Source organism: Octopus bimaculoides, chromosome Z (assembly GCF_046866305.1).
Source record: "Octopus bimaculoides isolate indiv1 chromosome Z, ASM4686630v1, whole genome shotgun sequence".
NCBI classification, from domain to species: Eukaryota; Metazoa; Mollusca; class Cephalopoda; order Octopoda; family Octopodidae; genus Octopus; species Octopus bimaculoides.
The window spans coordinates 56,041,409-56,049,226 of record NC_142944.1 but is presented as its reverse complement, the minus strand read 5'-3'; positions in this window follow the sequence as shown (position 1 = coordinate 56,049,226).

The following is a 7,818-nucleotide window of genomic DNA, read 5'->3' as shown; positions in this document are numbered from 1 at the left end:
GTTAAATACTTTCCAATATCTCAACATTGTTAGTTTTTTAGACTCTTCTTAAGAAATGTTTTGTTCAAAATATTTCTAAGCTGTTGAAATATTGATAAAAAAAACATATTTTTATCAGCAAACTTTCAGTTATGATGTTTAGGTTGCTTTACATGATTTTGACATCAGTTTTCTACAAAATCATCCCTAAATATTGATCATTTGCAGTTACAGAATATGGTAATTATTTATACCATCTGCTTTCTGTTTTTACTGGGTAAAAGCTTGCAAATTTCTCAGTCAACACAACTATTTACTTCATCATGCTTGCATGACCTGATCAGTAAAAACTAGCTTCAGAGAATGAGTTTGATTGTTTTCAGTTCTCATTATGACTGTCTTCTGATAGAATCAGTGAAGTGCTTTCAGTTTTATTTTTACGTTTTTGTTATTCAAATAACTGCTTCTAGTAACATTTCATCCATAAAAGTAGTTGAAATAATTCCTATACATTTCTGACAAATTTGTGTTCTTGTTCGAACTTAAAATAATAATAATAATGATGATGATGATGATGATGATGATGATGATGATGATGATGACGATGACGATGATGATGATGATGATGATGCAGTATCAGGGAATGGTTATGTCCTAATTCAGTACCAGGCAGTGGCTCTCATGGCTTCTGATCTCACTTGATTGGAAGTGGTTATCATGTACATTGTTTTGTCTTGATATAAAAGATGGGCTACAGCAAATATTCTGCTTAATACCACAGATTTGCTTGTCAGTTGTTTGACCTTAACCAGTTGAGCAAGTCCCTTGGTGATTGACGATATGTGCATCTCTGATCACGAGAAGTAGTGAGAGAGCATCATAGCCATGTGTTGAGAGGAATTCTTTGGGGTTTGAAAAATTCACCCTTGGAATCATGGGTGTTTTGCTCAACATCCTTAAACAAACCTTATTCAGGGACCTTTTGAGCAGGAAGGGCTACTTGACCTGAAGAAAATTCTAACTGGGCCCCACCTGCAAGGTCATGCGCAGTTTATCTTCATATGAGATCACCATTTCACGCACATATGGTCGTGATGCATGTGCCCGGTATACCCTTATCAGATGTAGTCATGATGGACTCATATTTGCACCCCAGTATCACTTTGATGGTATGTGTTGTTCTCTCACTCAATAATAATAATAATAATGATAATAATAAGCACCGGGCTGAAGGAGCAGCACCGGACTGAATAACAACATGGATGTGCTACACCGGGCTCCCTATACAAAAACATATCTAATCCAATAACATCGATGGAATTAGGCAACAGAACAGGTGGAAGATTTGAAGGAAGCGGTCTTTTAAAGAAGATAATTTAAAAAAAAAAAAATTTTTATTCTTAAAAAATGAAATTTCACTGCAATACAAAGCACAGGACCTCCTATGCACGATGTCTCAATGAAACACGTGCGATCACACACGCAAAACCAACACTGGAAAGTTTACAAACTATATAAAAAAGAAACGGAACAAAATAGTAAGTACATATATTGAATAATTACGCATACACTCGAACGTGTACACAATGATATATACGTTTTGATACCCATAGAACTACACATGCATCTCAATGTTTACACAACTACGTGAAAATCACAGGACACACTCACGCATACGAAAACACATATCACAAACGAAGCAAAACCAAAACTTTTTTTTCTTCTTTATTTATTTTCATTTTGTGAACAAACACAGACAGTGAACCATTCATAAGTTTAAAACGCCACACACACACACACACACACACACACACAAAATACACTATGCCCGGAGATAAATCTATCAACAAAAAAAGTACAGATGAATACTGATCTGCTAGCCTTAAAAAACTATGCTACGAGCAATGTTTACATGCTGAGAACTCGGTGACGGTGTTGTCTCAAAAAACTGACCCTAAACAGACAAATCCGTCCCCTAAAGTCAACGCCAAAGCTCGTCATGCCGCAATGATAACAAAGCAGATCACAAACCAGATTGGTCGTCGACCGAATCACAAAGGACCACTTACTCGAAATAGATCTGCTAGCCTTAAGAAGCTACGTCACGAGAGCTCGGAGACGGTGTTGTCTCAAAAAATTTACCCTAAACAGAGAGATCCGTCCCCTAGCATCAACGTTGAAGCTTTTTATACCTCACTGTTAATAAAACAAAATACAAACCGGAATGGTCATAGACCGGATTATAAAGGACCACTTACTCAGATAATGAACCAGATCCGAGTTGAGAAATCTGCTACTGATTCAAATTTTCCCGACACACAGGAGCTGGAAGTACCCCACAACCGGAATATTCCAACAGATGGCCATCCATGCTCGTCATCAAATAACCAAAAGAAAAAGAATGAAAAATGGTCTAGGGAAGATAATAAAGAAATTCTTACAGCCTTCTACCATGCCATATATTTCCCTACAGATAAATCTAATACTGTACAAACCTACTTAAACTGGAGACAGAAACACCTTGAAGTAAGACCCTACATAGACAGTAACAAACTTGCCAACGTCAGAAGAAACATTATGAAAAAAAAATTACTAACTGAAGTAGAGATTGACCAAATTAAACAAGCAGTAAGGGATAAAAAGAATGAAACTGCAGCTAAAGAAGATACTACAGAGGAAATAATTATAAACCATCCCAAGGCTGATGAAAATACAGTAATGATTGAAAGAGTTAAGGTAACTGATAGGCAAAGTGAAATACTCTCTGAACCAACCATAAACACTAATGCAGGTGAAAATCAAATAGATGAAGGAAGTCATACAGAAATCGACGCAACAGAACTACATGATCTAAAAAATCAAATCATGATTGAATGGCTGAAAATTAAAGAAACTAGTATGAATGAACGTGACACTCTCCCCAAAATTCGCAATTCTAACCAAAACCTGAAAATAATTGGTAAAATCCGCCTTGCACTTAAGGATATAATTTCAGCTAATGATGTTGATATTACAGATCTCAACCACTTGTACTATGCATCCACAAGAATCTCAACGATTCTATGTGGTGAAAAGATTAGAAAAAGACAACACTCCCACAAAAAGCCTTCTTGGCAAGAACGCATTCAACACCAAATTAAGCTGCTTAGATCTGACATAGAATGTTTGAAAAACCTTAAATTTGACAAGAGTATCAAACCTACAAAGACCCAAAAACTAAAGAAAAAATATAATATGAAAACCATAGTTGACATTGATGCCACCATAGAAACCATCAAGCAAAAGGTATGTGCTAAAGCTGCCCACATAGCAAGGTATGAAAAGCGTGTTAGATTCTTCCGAGATAATAACATGTTCAAAAATAACCCCAAAAATTTCTACAGGAAGATAGGGAAAACACCAGTAACAATAAAGTCTGTCCCGTTAAAAGAAGAAGTGCAAGAATTTTGGAATAAAATCTGGGCAGAAGATAAAACACACAATGAAAAGGCCCCTTGGATTGATAGAATATCTACAGACCTAGACTCCTTAGAGGAGCAAAAGTGGGAGGGGGTCAAGGTAGAAGATATAAGATCTGCACTCAGGAGGTCAAGCTAGAAGATATAAGATCTGCACTCAGGAGGTCAAGCAAATGGAAGTCTCCAGGAAAGGATAAAATTCCTAACTTCTGGTTGAATGCCTTCCCAGAAAGCCATGAACTGCTAACAAAACTTTACAACGATGTTTTGCAAAATCCTAGTTTGATGCCCTCTTGGCTAGTTAATGGTTTAGCATTCCTGCTTCTAAAAAATGAGGAAACAAACGAACCAAAAAATTATCGCCCCATAACCTGCTTAACAACAATGTATAAGACGCTAACATCTGTCCTAACCGAGTACACCTATAGTTTTTTAATAGAAAGTAGCATATTCCCTAATGAGCAAAAGGGATGTAAACGTGGATCTTATGGTTGTAAAGATCAGCTACTCATCAATAAGATGATCTTAGAAGATTGTCACAAGCGACACAAAAACTTGTCAATAGCCTGGATAGACTATAAAAAGGCCTTTGATAGCCTACCACATAGCTGGATTAGGAAATGTCTGGAAATGTATAAAATAGCTCCTACTCTGCGAAACTTTTTATCTGTAAGTATGAGATCATGGAGAACCACACTGATGTTGAACAATTACAATGAATCTCTAAATGCTGGAGATGTAAGAATTTCATGTGGCATTTTCCAGGGTGACTCACTATCACCACTCCTCTTCTGTCTAGCCCTAATACCGCTCTCAAAATTGCTCAATGATGCACAGTATGGTTATAAAATATTTGATAAAAATATAAATCATCTCATTTACATGGATGATTTAAAGCTCTTTGCAAAAAATGACCAACAACTCAAAGGCCTACTAGTGATTGTTAAACAATTCAGTGATGACATCAAGATGCAATTTGGCCTTGATAAATGTGCTAAAGCTACCTTTATCAAAGGGAAAATGACAAATACATCTAATGTGAACCTTGACCAGCAAAATGTCATAAAAGAGTTAGAACCAGCGGAGAGCTACACATACCTAGGGGTAATTGAAGGGGACAATATCAAGCACTCAGTGATGAGGGAAAGGATCAGAAGAGAATGTTATCGCAGGGTGAGAGCAATACTGAAGACAGAGCTGAATGCGAGAAACAGGATCGAAGTGATCAATGCTCTAGCCATACCAGTCGTGACTTACAGTTTCAACATCGTTAACTGGTCAATTACTGAAATATGTAATGTTGACAGAAAAATACGAAAACTGTTGACAATGCATAGAATGCACCACCCTAAGGCAGATATAGAACGTCTTTATCTGCTAAGAAAAGAGGGAGGCTGAGGACTTCTACAGCTGGCATTATCAATGAAGGTAGCCACAATTGGCCTAGACACCTATCTGAAAAACTCTGAGGACTGGATGCTAAAACTTGTCTTAAAATATGAAAGCAAGAAAGCATCTTACTCAGTAACAAAACAGGCAAAGGAATATCTAAGTGAATTCCAATTGCAACAAATTCAAGAATTAGACGAACTAGAAACACCTGCAGAAAAAGCTAAGTGCTTGAAAATCCGTGCTAAAATTGCTGCCTTAGCTATTATGACTGAAAAACGACATGGAAAACCTCTCAATGGCAAATACCCAAAGAGAGCGAATAATGCAGATATTGACAAAGCCCTTACCCACCAATGGTTAATGGCCTCTGGCTTGAAATCAGAAACAGAGGGGTTTATCATAGCAGCCCAAGATCAATGCCTACCTACAAAGAACTACCAGGCCAACATATTAAAGAACGGCAGCTCCCCATTATGTCGTATATGCCAACAACAAAATGAGACCATTGATCATGTTGTCTCCATGTGCAGTCTGCTTGCGCCTACAGAGTATCTCAACCGGCATGATAGAGCTGCATAATATATTCACTGGGTAATATGCAAAAACCTGGACTTGCCCCATGATAAAAAATGGTGGAAACACAAACCACCCCCAGTACTTGAGAATGATCACATTGCACTCCTCTGGAACTTCACCATTCAAACTGATAGAAAGATAGACGCAAATAGGCCAGACATCATACTGAAAAACTTCAGACAAAAATCATTCCTCCTCATTGATATGACTGTCCCAATCGATATAAACGTATCTGTCAAGACCTACCAAAAACTGAGTAAATATAAAGATCTTGAAATAGAAATTAGCAAAATGTGGAATCTGAAGACGAAAACAATACCTATTGTCATAGGTGCCCTGGGAATGACAGCGAAACGGGCTGATTACTACCTAGCTCAGATACCAGGAAACCCCAAAATGGCTGAAGTTCAAAAGATAGTGCTCATGGGAACTGCCCATATCCTACGTAAAATACTGTCTATGTGATCTCAAATTTTAAAGAAAACACATAATTTTCTTATGGTTTCTTAAACATTCACTTGAACAAAACTGTACAAATCCAAATATATGGTACCCTAGGCATAACACCTACATGAACTTCTAACTTGTTGTCTCTTGAGGTCTCTGGGTGAGACTTGGATCCAACTTGTACAAATGCAAAACAAAAGTCAAACATAAAATAATAATAATAATAATAATAATAATAATAATAATAATAATAATAATAATAATAATAATAATAATGGCTTCAAATTTTGGCACAGAGCCTGAAATTTTGGTGGGAGAGGAATAATCAATTACATCAAAACCAGTAATCAACTGGTACTTATTTTATTGACCCCTGTCAAACATGAAAGGTAAAGTTAACCACTGCAGTATTTGATCTCAGACAGATGAAATTTCAGTTCTAATGATTCTGCCAGTTCATAGCTTCAATAACAATAATAGTGTGAAATAATAATAACAAGAATAATATGTAGTTATGTGTATAATTTCCTGGAAATGAATGACAAACTGCCAGTGGAACAGAAGGGATGCAGAAGGAAAATTCAAGGGACAAAAGACCAGACAGAATGTTACTGAACGACTGCCATAAAAGACTTACTAATCTGGGCATAGCTATGGCGTGGATAGATTATAAGAAAGCATATGACTTGGTCCCCCATTCCTGGATTTTAGAAAGTCTTGAGCTGGTACAGGTGTCTGATAACATATCAAATTTTTTTAGGAGATCAAGGAAAAACTGGAATACAGAGTTAACTTCATGTGGAAAATTTTTGGAGATGGCTAACATCAAGAGAGGCATATCTCAAGGAGATAGTCTATTGCCATTGGTGTCTGTAATTTGTATGATACCCCTCACACAGATACTACTGAGTGTAATATTGGGATAATTAAATCTTTTATCTATGGATGAATTAAAGGTCTTTGGGAAGACTGAACATGAAATAAATGGCCTAGCTTCAACAGTGCAGATATTCAACAAGGATATTACAATGGAATTTGGGACAAAAAGTGTGGGATGCCTATAAAACAAAAAACACAAAGTAGTGTCGTCTAATAGTGTAGAGATACCCAACAGTGAGAAAATCAAGGATTTGAGACTGATGGACATAAATATCTGGGTATTTTGGAATATAACAAAATCAAGGAAAGTGAAATGAAGGAAAGTTTTAGGTGAGAATAACCCAGAGGAACCAAATTAATTATGAGAATTTGGCTTGATGGAAAAAGCAAGATCAGTGCAATGAACACATGGGCTGTTTCCTTAATGCAATATGGCACAGGTGTTGTTAGGTGAACAATGAAGGAGCTTGAGGAAATGAACAGGAAAACCAGAAAAGTGATAATAATTAATAAGGAACTACGACCAAAAAGCAGTATTGACAGGTTGTATGTGCCTAGGAACACAGGTGGAAGAGGCCACAGAACATACAGGATCTGCACTGTCAACAAGAAGAACAGTCTGGGATGGTACATCAAACAGCAGAGTGAATCCTTGCCTGTCACTGTTAGAATTAATAATACTACACCTGCTGAAAATGTGATGCAGCCACAAACAATTAAGAAACAAGATGAAGAATGAATAAACAATTGGAATAAAAAAAAATGAAATCACTGCATGGACAATATCTCAGAAAAATCAAAGGAAAAAATAAGAACAGTACTGGGAGGTGACCAAGAAAAAGTGACCTGAAAGGATGCACTGAGACAGTGATATACAGTGCCCAAGAACAAGCATGAGAACTAATTACGCAAGTTCAAAATAGATAAGAGCAGTGAATGACCCCTTTGTAGGATGTGGCAGTAGAAATGAAACAAACTCACATATTGCGAGTGAGTATAACAAGCTGGCCCAAAAACTCTACAAAAAGAGGTCCAATAATGTGGCTAAATTTGTTCACTGGAGACTATGTGAAAAGTACGGCCTGAA